Here is a 17,715-nt window from a genome sequence, read left to right as displayed (position 1 = left end):
TGTGGTGCAGCAGAAACCCATTTGACAATAACCCGTTTATGGCTTAATTTAGTGCAATTTTTAGTTTGGAGGTGACAACCACCGATCTCACTATCCCAGCAACCAGTTTCCTTTTCACAAGTGTCAGCAATCATTGTCATCCAGCAGCTTTGTGTGGTCCACTCAGTGCAAGACACTAAATCAAGCAGGTTTTCAAGCGGTGCATATAGGGTAGTGGATGCATACAAGGTGTTTATGGAAATGCTTCAGAGAGATTACAGCTTGGATTTGTTCTAGCATGGTACGAAATTTGGTTTGGATTGATATTCTTTGTTGCTGTACAGTGAGGTAGTAGTATCACTTGTTTGCTTCATGCGGGAATGTTAGTGATATCAAGAAGTTAGGCCATCCCATTATCTCACGGTTGAACAAGTTCTAAAGCGGGTGGATGCAGGGAAATTGGATGTGTTTCTGACAACCAACATTTATTTTGAATTTGTGGGCAACCGTTACACACTTTTGGGATTTAAAGCTGAAGTTTTTTTGTTTGGCCTCATTACTTAGGTGCAACAATTGATTTGGTGTGGTTCGGAGGTGGCATGGTTGAAGTTGACATATGGAGAAGTGAAAGAATCCAATACTGCTCCATTGACCAGCGGTGGGCACTAAAAGCATCGAGCATGAGGTGTGAGCAATTGGCCACATTTTTTTTATTCCAAGCGGTGCAGCAAGCATTGTAGCACCAAATACGTGAAAATTGGTGCAGCGTGTTGTATGAATGATTTGAATTGATGGACTTTAAAAGCAGCTGGAACAATCACCCAACTAGAACAAGAAGCTGCAATATTTTGAATTGGCTTGGTGGCAATCTTCTTTTGATGCAGAACAGTTTTGTCCAGTCGGTGCTGCAGATTGGTGTGCATTCAGTTTGAGTTGTTTATAAGGAAATTGTAATGCAGGAAAAACTGCCTAATCATCCAATCTACTGGTGCAACGCTAGAAGGAGCTTGAGGTGTTGTTCTTGAAGGATGGAGTTTGGAAAGGTGAACTGGTGCAGTAAAAAGGCTAGCCAATCTGACCGAACGCATGGTGTGCTTTCTTATTAAGCTGAAGTTTTATTCTTTGATCCATCAAATATTTTGTTCCAGAGTAGAGATGCCAAGTGGTGCGATGATTTTGTTTCATTAGTTGATCAATTGGAAAACTCACGGTATACCAAAATATAGAAAAAAATATTTTCTAACGTTAGTGCAGCATACACGTGGTTCATGGATTGCTAAAATCATCCAAAGTTGGATGAAGTATTAGCATTGGTGGCAGCATTTTTAATCTAATTTAAAAGGGCTGGTCTAGTTAATGACTGGTTGTGTGAAGTTGCTGGCTGAGTCAAATAATTAGAGGCATAGACAAAAATTTTGTCTGAAGCAGTGCAGTCCGAGCAGCAAAGTTGCGTTGTAGTCTCTCTCGGAGCAATATAATTAGAACAAGCAAATTCATCCACACTCCCAAACTTCAAGCGGTGCAGTAAAGTTTTTTCTTGAATTGGTGCATTGGGCTTAGTTTCGTGTGCTGTTTGGAGCAGTAAACACTTTGGGTGCAGTTTCGGTGCAGATTTTGATTTAACAGCAGCATTTAGTGTAGTGAACATGGTTTAAAAAAACTCATGCGGTGGTGACTTATGGAGCAACCAATTGGAATTATCACAAGCCATTAACTACACCATGTTCCAGTCCATGCAAGTCTAAGGCGGTGGCCTAGTTTAATTGGTGAAACTAAAAACTGCAGGTTTTGATTTTGCTGCATCAAGCGGTTGAGGCAATGGTTCCAATTACAGCAACTTTTCGCATTTATCCTCACCACAGCAGAATTTTGTTTACTTCCATGTAGAGTTTGATTGGATAACAACCAATACCTTGAGAGGTTATAGCTTGAAGCAACACTGAATTGGTGCAATGGGGAAAGTAACACTTTGTTTTTCCCTATTTTGGAGTGGTGCCTTTAATTATCACAACAACCCACCCTTTGATTTATGGACTTGGCTGCAAACTTTCTGGCCTATACCGAGCAACAACCACTCTCATTTATCCATTTGGCAACAACTTCCTCTGTGCATATTGTGGTGTTGCATCACTTTTTCTGGTTCAATTTCTAGTACCTTCTTGCATTCTACTTTGCCTAGTTCTTACCATTTAGAGTCATTAATTGTTCATTATTGATTTTCTTGAGTCTTTTGTCCATCATTTCTCTTTGAGTTTGATTTTCCTTGGATTCTTGTGTTGTGGGACAATGTGCCTTGAGCTAAATTGTTGGAAGTATTGCTTATGGGAGTTTGAATTAATCATCACAGTTTAGCTTAAGTATTTTTGTTTCACATTTCCAGTAGTAATTCTAAATACATTGTTTAGATTACTCTTGTCTTTTAAAGTGCTTTTCTCGTTGTCAGGGTCTTAGTTTGTCACATATTCACTCCCTTTGGTTTAGCCATTTCTTGATTTTGGTGCTTTTTAGTTTGTCTTTAAATTTCCTTGGTTTTGTCTTGGAGTTTTCCTTTCCTTGGCCTCCTGAGTTGAGCTTAGATTCGTTACATCCTTCACTTTGATATTGAATTCTTGATGGGTTGATTGGAGGTTCTTTGAAGAACTGAACAAGAACTTGAGAGCGAGTGAATACACTTCGAGAGTGAAACACGAGTGGAATTGAGTGTAAACACATAAGGAGTGGTGAGGCCCATTTAATAATTTTATCCCCATTACTTTTGCTAACCACTTATTGTGTTTTGTGTTAGTTCTTGCTTCCTCTCTTTCACTGCAGGAATTAGAAATTTTGAGCATTCTAGAATGTTCCATACACATTCGACCTTGATAGAAGATATCAACTTCGTTGTGTCCCAAATTATCAGGTTGAATAGCAAACTTGGGAATCTTAGAAGGGAGCACCATGAAGATAAACGATCATTGCCAAAAGATAAAACAAGTGCTATTAGGTGCACCAAGTGTGAAGGTTATGGACACGAAAATTATCAATGTCCTAATTGGAACGCAAAGTACATGAATCTTCAGGAACTCCAGGATTACATTGTATACTTGAAAGAGGTAAAGAGGAGTGTTAGGCAAAATCTCGAAGTTAGGCAAGAGTAGCAAGCGAAAAGGCGGAAAGAGCACTAAAGGAAATGTGGGAAAAAGCAAGACAAAAGAGAGAGTTAAAAGAGAGAAAGGAGCAAGAGCTAAGAGAGCAAGAGAAGAAAAAGCAAAGAGAAAGAAAAGAGCTAGAGATGAGAGAAAGAGAACAAAAGATGAAAGAGCTTAGAGAACAAAAAGAAAAACTGCTAAGAGAGCGAGAAGAGAAAGAATAAAGAGAGAAACACGAGAATGAGTCTCTCCTCACACCCTTGGCATGCATGGTTGAGATGAAATCCTTAAAGGGGGATGATAATGTGTTAAATTGTTGTTCCCATTCACATCATGATTTTTCATTGGGAACACTTACTAACCCCTCTCTTTTTGTCTTAATGCCTAGGGAAGACTTATACATTAAGGAGCAATGGCATAAGCAATGGGGTGAGGAAAGGATGATAGAAAAGGCAACAACAACATGGGCAACACATGAATCTGCCTTTAATCATCTGCTTGTGTGTTTGTCCTGTCCTGAAAATCCTAAGGGATTTCAAGGACACTTTTTTTCTATTATGATTACTATGGGTTGTTTTCCTTTTTGTTTCACTATGGATAATATAGTTGTGTTTAAACTCTTTAATTTGTTCTACAGGTTTATCTTTGATCCTGGAGGACAATCTCCAAACACCTTGATAATAAGAGATTGGCCTCTTTTATGATTCCAATCTCATTTTTTTATATAGCATTTCATTTCTGTCTTTAGACTATTATGGTTTTGTGTGCTTTCCCACTTATGTTTGTGTCTTTGGTTGTAGGTCATAAAGCGCTAAAATTCGAGGTCGAATTTTCTCCAACCTGGAGGCAATGATGGAGGCGTGGTTTGGGATCGTCACACGGTTTTCAGAGCAGTTGATGGGATCATGCCCAAGACCTTTAAAGAGATCTCAGATTAGCTTTAGATCATAGAATAGGAACTCTTATAATTCTTGTAATGTTTTTGTTTGCGCTTTACCAGACCTTTAGTTATGTTGGGCCTTTTTGGTGTTTCGGCCCATAGTATATAAGCCATTGTGAGACACATTTGTATTCAGATTTGAGTTTTATGAAACAGTGAGTTTTCTCTCAAGTCTCGAGGTCCTCCTCAGAACCACCGATCCTTATCTTTGAATCTCCGATTCAAAGTGGCGGATCTTCCTCACTTATCTTGGAATCTCCTCCAAGTGGCGTGATTTCCTTTCGTTCCGCAAAAACCCCCAATCGACGTCCTCCATTTTCCCCCTTTTCGTTTTAGGGTTCATACCCATTTTCGTTCTAGATGAATTCCTCCCCAAATCCGAGACGGTCCTTCATCAAATTCGTCAATTAATTCTAACATTCTCCCACTTGACTCATATGATGTCATAACATTATGTGATTTAATACATCAACATAATGCGCATTAAATGACCTTACATGAATTAGTTCAATCATTATTCACAATCAAAGATACAGAAATAATAAGAGTCATGGCGGTCACACATCATTCAGTCGACATGATTCGTTCCATGTATTACCTTATCATCCCTTTCTCCTTAATATGACTTTAGGACGAGAAATCTTTAATGAGTTCAAACATAATGTCATTTTATTTATTTTTTCAATAATAATAACATTAGAGAGCTTAGAGTGTCACATAAAATTATTAACTTTAACATTCACTAGTAGACATAATGTCCATATTCTTTACATGGCCAGCATACAATTTGGGTGGTAACCCTTCTGTTAAAGGGTCAACAATCATAAGATTTGTGCTAATATGTTCTATTGACACTCTACATTTCTAAACTTCTTCTTCAACGACAAAGTATTTTAGTTCCATAAGCTTAGCACCTTTAGAATACCTGTCGTTCTTAGAAAAGAAGACTTTTGTGGAATTATCACAATAAATTTTCAGTGGCTTGGCAATATTGTCGACTACTCTGAGTCCTGAAATAAAGTTCTGCAATCAATTAGCCTGAATTGTGACCTCAAAGCATGCCACAAATTCAGCTTCCATGGTGGATGCAGCAATGACAGACTACTTCAAACTTTCCATGAAATCGTTCCTCCGGCTAAAAGGTGCACAAAACCAAACGTAGACTTTCTTGTATCCATACAAATGGCAAAGTCTGAATCTGTATAAACTATCACCTCAAGATGATCATATTTTCTATAAGTAAGCATGTGATTCTTTTTTCCTTGTAGTTATCTTAAAACTTTCTTTGCAGCTTTCCAATGCTCCAGTCCTGAATTACTTTGGTATCTACCAATAATACCAACTGCAAAACTAATATTTGGCTTCATACATGTTTGAGCATACATCAAACTCCCAACAACAGATGCATAAAGGATATCTTCCATCTGTTTCCGTTCCAAATCATTCTTTGGACATTACATGAGACTAAACTTGTCTCCTTTATGTATTGGAATGAGAGATTCTGAACTTTTATCCATTCTGAATATCTTTAAAACTTTATTAATATATGCATTTTGAGACAAACCTAACAGTCCTTGTGATCTATCACAGAATATTTCTACTCCTATCACATAGTATGTCTCACCCATATCTTTCATTTCAAGGTTATTAGAGAGAAACCTCTTAGTCTTACTTAATAGACCAAGATCATCAATCGCAAGCAAGATATCATTAACATACAAAATTCGAAATATAAACTTGCTCCCACTGACCTTCAGATATATACACCGATCAACAATGTTTTCCTTAAATCCAAAGGACACAATAGTATCGTTGAACTTAAGATACCATTGCCGAGAAACTTGCTTAAGTTTGTATATTGATCTCTTAAGTTTACACACCATGTGTTCCTTTCCTTCCTCAGTGAACCCCACCGATTGGCCCATATAAACATCCTCTTCTAAATCCTCATTCAGATAGGAAATTTTAACATCCATTTGATGCAACTCAAGATCATAATGAGCTACTAATGCCATGATAATTCTAAAAGAATCTTTCCTAGAAACAAGCGAAAATGTTTCCTTATAATCAATACCATCTTTCTGAGTAAAACCTTTGGCAACAAGTCAAGCCTTGTAATGTTCGATATTACATTGAGGGTCACGCTTAGTCTTAAACCATTTACACCCAACTCTCTTGCATCATTCAAGCAATTCCACAAGGTCACATACGTCATTCTGTGTCATTGATTTAAGCTAATCTTTCATGGCATCTAACCACTTATCAAAATTATCACCATTAATGGCTTCTGAAAATGAAACTAGATCATTATCAATACTTAAGTCATTTTCTGACTCTTGTAGATAAACCACATAATCATTCGAAATAGTAGATTTTCTATCTCTGTGAGATCTTCTTAATACTACTTCTTGTGGTTGTTCTACTACCAGCTCATTGTTAACCTCATGATCATTAATTTGTTATTCTATTTTATTATTGTAAGTTTCTACAACATAAGGAACAATAAGTCTTGAAGAAGAAATACTAGCTACAGGAACTTGTACTCTAACTTCCTTAATCTCCACACTTTCTGAAGCTTCACTCCCACTGGTTTCACCATTTTCAATGAACCGAGCATTTCCAGTTTCAACGATTCTTGTACTATGGGTAGGACGGCAAAACATATACCTTTTTTATTTTTCTGGATAACCAATGAAATATCCACTGATTGTTATTTCATTCAGTTTCTTTTCTTGCGGATTATATCTTCTTACTTCTGCCTGACAACCCCAAACTTGTAGGTGTCTCAAACTGAGTTTCCTACTCGTCCAAAACTCAAAAATAGTCCTTTTGAACAACTTTACTAGGAACCCTATTCAATAAATACATGGCAATCTTTAAAGCATACATCCACAGCGATACAGGTAAACATGAATTACTTAACATACTCCTGACCATATCCATTAAGGTTCTATTACGCCTTTAATACACCATTTTGTTGTGGTGTGCCTTTCATTGTGTATTGAGCACAAATACCACGTTTCTTAAGGAACTTAGCGAACGGACCAGGGTGTTATCCACTTTCATCATATCTTCCATAATACTCACCACCTCTATCTGACCTTACGATTTTCACCTTTTTGTCTAATTGCCTTTCCACTTTATTTATATAAACTTCCAAGGCATTCACTGATTGAGATTTCTCATGCAATAGATAGACATGTCCATAACGCGAAAAATCATCAATAAAGGTGATGAAATACTTCTCTTTATTGAAGGAATTTACATCAAATGAACCACATATATCGGTGTATGATTTCAAGAAGCTGGGTGCTCCTTGTGGCTCCTTTCTTTGTCTGTTTTGTTTGTTTGCCTTTAATACAATCCACACACACATTCAGATTAGTAAAATCCAAATTTGGAAGGATTTCATTCTTTACTAATCTTTGCATTCTTTCTTTGGAAATATGTCCCAAACGCTTATGCCACAAGTAAGCAGATCGTTCATCCACTAAACTACATTTAGTGTTAGCATTGTGATGCAAGGTCATAAGAGTTTCAACATATAAATTATCTAAATTCAATTTATATTAATCATCATAAAGTGTACATGATCCAATCATTGTAACAAATTTAATCATACAAGTACGCTTAAACAAACTAAAACAATCATTCCCAAACTTAAAATAGTATCCAGCAACATCAAGTTTAGACAAAGAAATTAAATTTCTAATGATACTAGGTATATAAAAAGTATCCATAAGGTCTAAGTGATATCTAGTGTCAAGGATTAGACGATAAGTCCTTACGACTTCCACTGAAACTTTCTCTTTATTGCTCATGAAGATGAACTTCTCATTTGGGTTTATATTTCGAATTGAAAGAAATCCCTACATCACATTAGAAACATGAGTTGTACATCCAAAATCAATCCACCAAGCATTATGGGGAACTTCAATGAAGTTTGATTCAAAACATACGTGAGCATTATACTCACCTGTCTTTTTGAACCAAGCTCTACGCTTTACGCAATTCTTCTGGAAATATCCAGACTTTTCTTAGAAATGACATTTGTCATTTTTCTTCTAAATTTTGGTTGAGGACTCGTCAATCTTTAGTGGTCCTTTACCATTTTCATGTTTCTTTACAACTTTCTCTCAAGCTCCATAATTCTTCACATAATGAACAACCGAGAAAACTTTTATCCACTTTCATTCTTAGAGACTTAAGTCTTGCTACGATATTTTTCATCTCAATCATGTGCTCATGCATAGTACGTGAACTGTCAAACTTCATTGTGGTCAACGTACTCATTAATGTCCCAGCAAGGGACTAATCAACAGTTTGGGAGCGCTCTTCAACAAATTTCTTTAACTCTTTCACATTATCAATTTTGGGAAGAGCAACCTTAATGTTGCTTGTTATGCTCATTCGTATAAACATTTACATAAAATCTAGTCAGGAAAATTCGACCCATTGAAGACTAGAACAAACATATAAAGATACCGAAACAGAGACTTCAATTATCACATGCCTAACATTAATGCTTTAAGTCATAAAACTAAACTAAATACAGATTCAGACATAAATAATCATTCTATGCATACTAATGTTCTCCTTTGGGAGATCCACTAATACACAAACATAAACATAATGATGTTAATTATATTGTATAACATATTTGATAATTAAAATATATATCAACTAGAATCACCTACTACCTTTGGGTATATAAATAAAACTAGTGACACATACAAAATTATCTACCATCATGCTCATTAATTATAAGAACAACTAATTAACCTTTGGGCGATCCTGAAATGTCTTATAATAATGAACTTCAATTAACCCATAAATCAATTATTCATAATTTAGCATATATACTACGGGTAATTGAAATAAAATCATTAATAATTTGAAATAAAAAAAAAAACTTTAAAATTTTAGCCACTTTGGTGACTACAAAATTTGTCATACTTGATCTCAAATAAATAAATATACATTTAATTACTATAAATCATGCATAACATTCTCATTAATTTTAATTTAACAATAACAAAACATACACATTATTGTAAATTAAAAATACATTATTCATATAATAAAAATATTAACGTTAATTGGTAACACAATTCAATAATATCACAACATTTGATCCATGAAAAACAAACAATTAATCCAACAATAATTGATTCATGGAATTTGCAATTCAAACATTCAATTTCTTTAATTCAAGAATTTCTCATAATAATTCAAGCCTTCTATTTTGCAATTAAAGCACAACAGAAACAAACATTACAATTGCACATTAAATATTTCTTTGATCCATCATTAAACTTGATGCCCACGGAGGACATGTAACTAACAAAAACTTTCACCATCATGCCACTGAATTCAATTAAAGTATAAAAGATTAACATTAAAGAAACATAACAGTGCAATTCTTCAATTAACAATATATCCCTAAAACTTATAATTAGGGTTCATACAATGGGAAAAAAAATATATATTTCAAAATCCATAAATCCATAATTAGGGTTTATCTTAATTTCAAAAAACCCTAAAAACGTAAGTAGAGTTTATAATATCATAAAATCCCTAAATCATAATTAGGGTTTATTATAACATAAAATTCTAAATTCATAATTACGATTAATACTTTCATAAAATTCCCAAATTCATAATTAGGGTCTATAATAATTTCAGGAAAACACAATTTGGAAAAAAAAACATCATAATTGGAGAATCATAAATCTAATAACACATGCATGCTCTGATACCACATGTAAATTATTTTGTAGTTTCCATGCAATAATACTTCATTATAAACAAACTACTATAGAATCTTAAGATTCATGATTCTCACATGTTCACGCACATAATCACACATTCATGTACATAATAATGCATAATGCGTTCTTCAATCTTTGTTCTTCAACTTCTTTTTCTCAATCTGTCTCTTTTTCTTCGTTACTCCTCTCATATTCTCTTTCTTGATGGCTTATTGCGAGAGAACCTTATATCCTGAAACAGAATCCTAATATCCTTTTATAAGCCAACGTCCATCAAGTATGGCTAAGCTTTACTTTATTTTATTACGACTTTTCATAATAACTTATAGGTCCTTATATTTTATTAAATGACAATTGGGCCCATCATATTATGTCAAATGAGTCACATAATAGAAATAATTCGTCAATTAATTCTAACACGCGTTGCTCGCTCCTGTGATGGTGGCTCGCAGTTTGTCGATGGCAGTTTTGGTAGGAGCGGTAGCAGCGTGGCTCATCCTTCTTCCCAAGCGTGGTACATGCCTCCTCCTTTGTCTTTGTTTTTGTTTGTTTGCGTTCTTAGTGAAGTAGGTGTTCTGTGACCGTGGTCGCTCACGGTAGAGTTGCGATGGTGGTTCGCCGTGGTGGTTGTCGCTACTGCCGAGGTGGAGGCCGATCTAGTTCGTGGGTGCTCTAGTTTCTAGCGTAGCAGCCATACTCCGGTGTGGTGGTTCTGTGTTTTTTCTCTCTCGCAATAGGATCTGGTTGCCTTTGTGTGGGTGGCGGTGTTTATGAGTTTGTGCACCTATGGTTCCAGATCTGAATGTGGACCTGGTTCGTAGCGGAACGTACGTAGTTCGCGATGTGCTTCGCGAGTTTGTAGGGGCTGCCATGCCGTAGTGTCTAGTCGCGTATATGGTTGCTTGCGAGAGAGAAAGAGGCTTGTAGGGGTTTTGTTGTGCATAGGTGTTTTTGAATGAATTAATTGATTCCATGTTATGCATTTTGTGTTTAATTATTTGGACGTGCATTTATTTCGTTGGCACACTTTTACCCAGCTTGGGCCTTTCCAAAAGTTGGGCAACATAAATGCTTGTGCTTTGCACGATTGTTATTGTTGATGCAGTGCAATTTGGCCCATTCTATTGCTCGTAGTTGGTACTACAACTTATTTTGTTTATTCTAAATCAGTCATAGGGATTGTTTTGGCGTGCTAAAGTAGTTGTTCCATCCTCTTATAGCTGCATTGATAGACCATTTAATGTTGGTGTTGCACTTACCAAGGACTTGTCATTTGGTTGCCTAGCACGTGGTTTTGTGCTTTTGGTTTACGTGATATGATTCAAATGAATTATATTGTTGTTGTTTTGTTGCATGCTCTGGTGAATTGTTTTATCATTGAATATTAAAGCACTCTAATGTGAATTCAATGAACATTAATGCATGCACCAATTTTTTGTTGCATTGTATTAAATTCAAATTGAAATTTGAATGGATCACGTGAAAAAGGTAAATCAAAGTCGAATTTACTATCTTGAATTAATAGTTTATTATGGGATTTACATTTAATTGAAAAGTGCATTTAATATACTCCTAGACATGCATGCCATAATGGTTTACTTTATGGATAACATGTTATTTGTAACACCTTAGATGGATTTTACTTGATAAAATATAATTTTATTGAAATTTCAGAAAGTAAATACAATTCCCAAAGGCGGGAAAATCTAAAATTTTATCGTTGCAGTCATATTACGCTGTGACATCATTATTACAAGCTCATAGTAGAGGAAAACTTCATAAAGTTTATTACAAATGTCTGAAATCAAAACATAGAGTAAATCATCACATAGTCTGCCCCGCTCAGTCCCTATGCATCAACATGCTCACCTGGATTCACATATGCTCCCAAGTGACAAGTCACATGATCATCGCCAAACACAAACAAAAAAGATGAGCTGAGAAAAATAATACAAGTAATAAAATATTAAGAATTAACCCTCACCCAGTTTTTATCTTAGCCAATTTTAGTTTATTGAGTTCTTTGTAACATCATACCCCAGTCTCATAACCTATATGCGAAAGATCCATTCGCAACCTTGGTCTTTAGGGATTATCATGCTCCCACGAACCTACCCGTTCGTAGTCTAGCTCTACGGACCTCTCTGCCTGTAGTCCAACCCTACGAACCTACCCACTCGTAGTCCAACATGCGTGAACACCTACTGTGAACCTCCCCTCTCATAGCAGTCTCAAGTGTGAGCACGGAACATACGAACCTCCCCGCTCGTATCCCCACACAAAAGTACAAAAGATACGGAACTCCCCGCCCGCATCAATCATGCATCTCACATCTCCGTTAAGAACCTCTTCGCTCGTAACTAATTCAGCATAATCTTGACCAAGCCATCAAGATTACTCGTGCAAGTTCATCTGCAACAGACCCCTAACCCTACACTATCGCCTGGCGCTTCCTATGCACCGCCAGGCGAAAACATGCTCCAGACCGCCTGGCGGTAACTCCCTGCCGCCAGGCGCCAAGCTCCCAGTGGCGACTCTGTTTGTGGCTTATCGTCTAGCAGGACATCCCTGCCGCTAGACGCCACACCAGTAAATCGGGTTTGTACTAATTTAGACAATTCAATAGATTTCTAAACACATCCAATCATTGCAGTCATACATCCAGAACACCAATTCCAAGTAATTACGACTCTCAAGTCACTGAATTCGTCATAACAACTTATCAAACACTAACCACAGCAAGCACTCATGTATTTGAGCTTGGAGATAAATCATAAAGTGGTCAATCACATACTTGCACATGTGACACTAACAACTAGCATTTCAATAATACAATTATACCACCACATTCATGTGAGTACCATTTTCATATCACATAATCCAACATGACAATTACTAAGGACACTCAAACATAAACTCTCAAACTTTCCATCTTAATAATAATACACCACTTTAAGCAATTTACACACACATATACCCCAAATAGGTGAAGCTTTATACCAGCAGTTCAAACATACATGAAATCATACAAAATCTACCATACTATGATACTTATTCATTATATTACCTCACCTTCTAAGTTTAGGAATTATTAAGCCAATTTGTAACTAACCCATTCATGAGTACTATTAAAGGTTTTAATTGACATTAACAAGAAATCATACATATATTTAGAATACTTCAAATAGCAATCTCTGAAAGTTCCAATAATGCAATTCATTTAGTGTGATAACAGAACCTATCTTGACTCCTTCCTTCCCATATTTTAATCACTCCAAGTTTCTTATGACTCCTTAACTATAGTTCATGCAACAACACATCCAATTAATTACCCTTACATCATACAATCATACTCATTTTCATACTAATAGTTATCCATAGCAACCACAATCTTAATTTTTCCACTGAGTACGCCAAACCACTGCTGGCCACTCGATATTACCTGGCGGCACGTTTTATACCGCCAGGCAGTGCATCAGGAATCTGGGAAACTCCATATTTCTTTGTACCTGCAGAACCTTAGCATCCCTAAATCCCTATATTAGTATTCCATTAGCGATTCAGTCACAAGTATTCATGTCTTCAGCATACACTCATAATTCTATTAATCTAACCAAGCCTTCCAATAACAATTTCTTATTTCTGCACATTGTAATTAACAATCAAACACCAACCCATATTAATCCCGTATTTGCACACAAACCCCATTTTATCGAATCACTACCAACAACCCACAATGTCATCCAATTATGCTAAGGAATATATTATCAAGATCATATGATTGCAGAGTGCCAAACACATCAAGAAAACATCAAAAATGCATAAAACTATGTGATTCCCATGCGTGTCGCCTGGCGGTTCCTCTTTACCGTCAGGCGGTTCATCATAGAACCCAGAAAACCATGTGAAAATGGTTGTGTCGCCTGGCGGGGCCTTCTTGATCACCAAGCAGTTTTGGGCAGAACCCAAAATTTACGAAAAACACGTGAATTGAAGGGAGACTCTAACATTCATGACATGGAAACATTTAAAACAATATGAACGAAATTAAAACAGGCATAGATAGCTCCCCTTACCTGGTTTTCTAGCTTCTAAAAACAAATCCTAATGGATTCTTAATGTATTCAAAGGCTCCACTCCTATTCCCTTGCAACACTCAAATTTTTTCTTTGGATTCACTATTTCTCAGTTCCCTCTCACTCTTGTTGTTGCCAAACTCTAGAACACCCTGTTTTCTCACTCACTCCCCATTTTCTAGCCCAAAATAAATAAAAAATATATTAAAACGAAAATTTAATTAAAACTAAGTTAGTGGTCATTAACTTGTGCTTTTACTTTCCCCATGCTACCCTTCTGGCTTCTCATAAGAGCTCTAGAGTTTCTAGGCTTTTCCTTCTTTAGCAAAAATATTAAACATAAAATATAAAACTTAGGCTAACCAAGGTTCAAGCTCACATCCTCCCACCCCTCAAGCATAACCACAACCATCAAGCTATCATATTTTCCATGTTCAATTCACACAATTCTATCATATTAACTCCTACCTCCGAATTCACAATATATTTGTAAAATACAACACAATTAAATAAACATACAAATGACACACATGACTTGAACCCATGTCCTCTCCACATCATTCTATCCACTCAACGACTTAAGCCATCATTGTTCCTTGTCTAGGGATTATCCAAAAACTCCCTTAGGTTATTCTAAACCTCCCACTCCTCGTACCTTACTACTTATTAGTTGTATGAATTTCCTGAGTCTTACATTATTGGTAGTTTCTTTTGAATAAAGCAAAAACGATATTCATTCGTAAGTTGCATTTATAAGTGCTTATGTATTCTCCCGAATTTGTGAATGTTTCGGGTGATTCAATTGAATTGAATCGGATGCACCCCTGTTCTGGAATTTAAATACAGTTGGAAAAGCAATTCCTCTTTTCACATGTTTTGACATATCCATGTGTGTATTAGTATTGCAGCATGAATTAGTGTAATGAATCATGTTTTTTTATTTTATTCATTTTATTATACATTGATATAATTAGTGGAATTGTGAATTTGGAATCGAGTGGTTTGATTAAAAAAAAATCAAAACTCACTTTTTAGGTAAATGTGAATGGCATGAGTAATTTATTTCATATTATATATATATATATATATATATATATATATATATATATATATATATATATATTTAATATATTTGATTTTGGTAAATAAATAAATATTCAATTTTATGGTAGTTTAGTATTTTATGAACAAATTAAATGTTTAGCTTTTTATGATCATATATTCGAAGTGACATCTTTAATTAGATGGTTTGGAGAAAATGTTAAACATTTGTGTTTATGTATATCTATGTATTTTAATTTCAACTTTTTTGGATTTTGACCACCGCATGATGGCGATCATGCGGTTGGAAAATCACGTCATTTTGTTGTGTAAATTGTCGAGATATTTCTTTTATATACAATTATTTCATGCATTATATAATTTTATTATATTTGGTTAAGCCTGAGTAATATAATTTTATATGATTGTGATCTCACCAATCATGGGAACAATTGTATAAGATTTTGTGTGAATGAAATGAAATAATTTAATTTTAATTATTTCATGAATAAAACTTAAGTTTATATATTATATTCTTGGCTTTTGGGTATGAAATTTTTGTACAAGTTTTCTACTATTTTAGTGACGTGTTAGTATGATTTACTCTCCCTGTTACGATGTCTATACTTGAATTAATTTTTTTTTACCCTTATTTGGAGATGTTATTATTTAAGGGGTTGTTCATGCATAATATAATTTTATTGTATTTTGTTAAGCATGGGCAATATAATTTTATATGATTGTGAACTCACCTATCGTTAGTACAATTATATGAAATTTTGTGTTAATTATTTTTATATGACATGAATGTCAATCCTCTCGTATGTTATTTTATACCTTGATGATATGATGTACTTTGAATTTTATCTTATATCAATTATTTGTCTTGTACCCTATCGATATTAGATTTCTTTATGACATGAGTTGTGCATTGTCTTTTATTTCTTATTTATTGTTATTCAGGTTGGTATTATAGGCATGTTTGACTGTGTATTCAGAAATATTAAATTTTATTGCACAATAATTATGCATATTAGATGTTTCTTTGTCGTTTTGATATTGGCTTCTTTGCCCATGCACTTGACTTTGGTCAAAACTTTGAATAAAATAAATTTTGAGGACGGGAAAGAATCTATGGACTTGTGTTTGGTAATTACCAATATGGACTCTTCTTTGAGAGAAGAAGAGCCTCCCACTTTTACTCATGATTACTCTTGAGTTCATTACTATCTGGAGGGCTTCTCGTAAGAAATGGGAACACTCAAATAAAGTGTGTTTAATGATGTTGTAAAACACTATAAAGAAGTCTATATGGTTCAACCTTATGGCTTTTTGCTATATAAGGCAAAAAGCATTGTAGTTTGCAAGTTGAAGAAGTCTATTTATGACTTAGACAAGCTTCTAGACAATGACATTTGAAATTTGACTGGATGGTCACTTCTTTTGGCATTAAGGAAGATGCCTCAAATAAGTGCATTTACTTGAATACTAGTGAGAGTAAATTCATCATTCTTTCCTTATATGTTGATGATATTTTTCTTGTTAGAAGTAGTGTTGAACTTTTGACTGAGACAAAATTTGTGTTAAATAGCCACTTCGGTATGAACCTTGGCGATGCTTTTGTTGTTCTAGGCATTCAGTTTTTCGTGATAGGTCATGTGGCATTCTTGGATTGTCTTAGAGAGGATACATTGATAAAGTCCTCAAGGTTTAACAAGAATTCTTTGCTTCCACGTATTCAAAAGGTGAGAAACTCTCTAAATCTCAATGTCCTCAAAATGACATACAATGATAGATTTAAAATGAAAAAGTTTTGTATGCTTCTAATATTGGTTGTTTAATTGCTTCTGCTATTGGTAGTTTAATGTATGCTCAAGTTTGTACTCGTCCCGATATTGTTTTTGTTGTTAATGTTGTAGGGAGATACTTGAGCGACCTAGGTTTGGGTCATTGGAAAGCCGTTAAAAGGGTCTTTAGGTATTTATAGGGAACTAAGGATCACATGTTGACCTATAAGAAGTCTGATCAACTTCAGGTCATTGGTTATTCTGATTCTAATTTGGTTGGTTGCCCTAATGATCGAAAATCTGCTTCTGGCTTTGGTTGTATGATGGCAGAAGAAGTTATTTTTTGGAAGAGGGTTAAACAAACTCTTACAACTACTTCTACCATGAATGCAGTATGTTGCTTGTTATGAAGCACTTGTCAAGCTATGTGACCTAAAATTTGATTTTTGACTTTCAAATTATTGAAAGTATTTCTAGGCTACTTGTAATATATTGTGGAAATACTACCACCTTGCATTTCTTTTCTCAAAAAAACATAAGTTTTATTCGCTCAAAGCATTTTGATATAAATTTTTTGTTTATTAGAGAGAAAGTTTTGGATTTTCAGACTCGGATTGAGCAGACTACTACAATAAATATTTTAGCAAATCCACTAACTAAAGGCTTAGCTATTGGAGTTTTTCAAAATCATATAACTCATATGGTTGTAGTTAAGTCTTTTGATGTACTGGTTAGTGGGAGTCTGAAATGTACCCTTTATGGTTTTTATGAGATGTAAATTTATAAATGACGTCAGTTTCATTGCATCTCTTTCAACATAAAAAATTTTGAACCATTTTGGGATGACATATTTATTATGTTTATTTTTATTTTATTTAATATCAATTATTTTTGAAATCTAAGCATATGGTATGTATCCCTATCAGATATATCTTAGTGATTCATGCTTATATTTCTTAATTAGTATTTGTGCTTATGTTGTTATTTATTTAT

The sequence above is a fragment of the Vigna unguiculata genome, chromosome 6 (genome assembly GCF_004118075.2).
Source record: "Vigna unguiculata cultivar IT97K-499-35 chromosome 6, ASM411807v1, whole genome shotgun sequence".
Lineage (NCBI taxonomy): Eukaryota > Viridiplantae > Streptophyta > Magnoliopsida > Fabales > Fabaceae > Vigna > Vigna unguiculata.
Note: the sequence above shows the minus strand (reverse complement) of the source record.